Below are 1,160 nucleotides of genomic sequence, written 5' to 3'. Positions count from 1 at the left end.
TTTTTTTTTATGTCATTCATATGTGACATTGTAAAAGTGACCAATTTTGAATAAATCATTTCAATAAATGGCTAACCTCAGACTCTTACAACATCTCAGTCAGCTTCCCAACATAATGCCCTGTTACCAAACATGATCCTCCATCATGATGCTTCTTTGCCCATCTGCTGCCACCAGTGAACACCCCCAACCAGTTCACCCAGGACCAACTTCCGTAGGATTAGTGCATAAGTAACAAGGTGAGAGTGCAAATGAAAAATCAAAAACGTGGACAGTCCAGACATTGCACAATCCATGCCCATTAAGCATTTACAGGCAGGGGTGAGGGACTTCCTGAATGGCCAATCATCTCACTCAAACAAAATGCTGTAAACACAGCATGTACAGATGTAAAATATATACAGAACCATTTAAAAAGATAGCTTAATTTAGAGTTAAGATGGCTGACAATCAGGAAATAATGACTACATATAAATGTCTGAAGCAATTACTTTCATTTCGTCATGCTAAAATGAGTGCTAACACTGACTCCAAGACATTAAAAATGACAAACCAGGAGGAAAATCAGTCAGAAATGAAAAGCTGAAGCAACGATTAGTGACTGAACTGAGTGAGGTTGTGAGGCCATAGCAAGCAAGATCCAAGCTTTGTTGATGGTGAGTTGCTGGATTAGGGTTAGAGATATACTGTCACCCAGCTACAACAGACAATTAAAAGGACGTATAGAGATGACTGAGCCATGCTCAAAATGGACACACCTGCTTCAGGTGCTGCAACTGCAGCTTCAACTAGGCCTACAGGAGAATAAGAAAGGACAAGAATTTAACATGCTCTTGTTTTGGTTTGTGAACAGGAGGAGTGAAAGGTGAAGACAGACTAGCAGTGCTTTTCTATCTGTGTCACAGCAGTAGGTTAAAGCTGTAGAAAGGAAAAGGCTTCTGTCAGTCAATTTTGGCTTCCACCCTTAGACAAAAAATACTCACCATTTATTCAGTGAATCTACTCATGGGATACCTTTTTGATAAAAATGAGTGTTTTTAGTGCAACCTTAGCAGAAGCAGTTATGAGCTGTGATGTTTCCATAGCACTTCCTGGAAAATTCCTGTAAATTTGTGACTTATAGCAAGTAACAGTAGTGAGAGTTAAAGAAATTACAGATA

At 39.2% G+C, this 1,160-nt stretch overlaps 1 protein-coding gene across 1 annotated transcript in view; it reads right to left on the bottom strand.

Moving 5' to 3' along the window:
* The window catches only part of akap9 (A kinase (PRKA) anchor protein 9), a 56,889-nt gene that overhangs the window by 17,763 nt on the left and 37,966 nt on the right, over positions 1-1,160 (bottom strand). The gene's annotated exons all lie outside the window — the stretch shown is intronic.

The sequence above is a fragment of the Monopterus albus genome, unplaced genomic scaffold, assembly GCF_001952655.1.
Source record: "Monopterus albus unplaced genomic scaffold, M_albus_1.0 scaffold34.1, whole genome shotgun sequence".
In the NCBI taxonomy this organism is placed as follows: Eukaryota; Metazoa; Chordata; class Actinopteri; order Synbranchiformes; family Synbranchidae; genus Monopterus; species Monopterus albus.
This window is presented reverse-complemented; position numbering and strand designations above follow the sequence as displayed.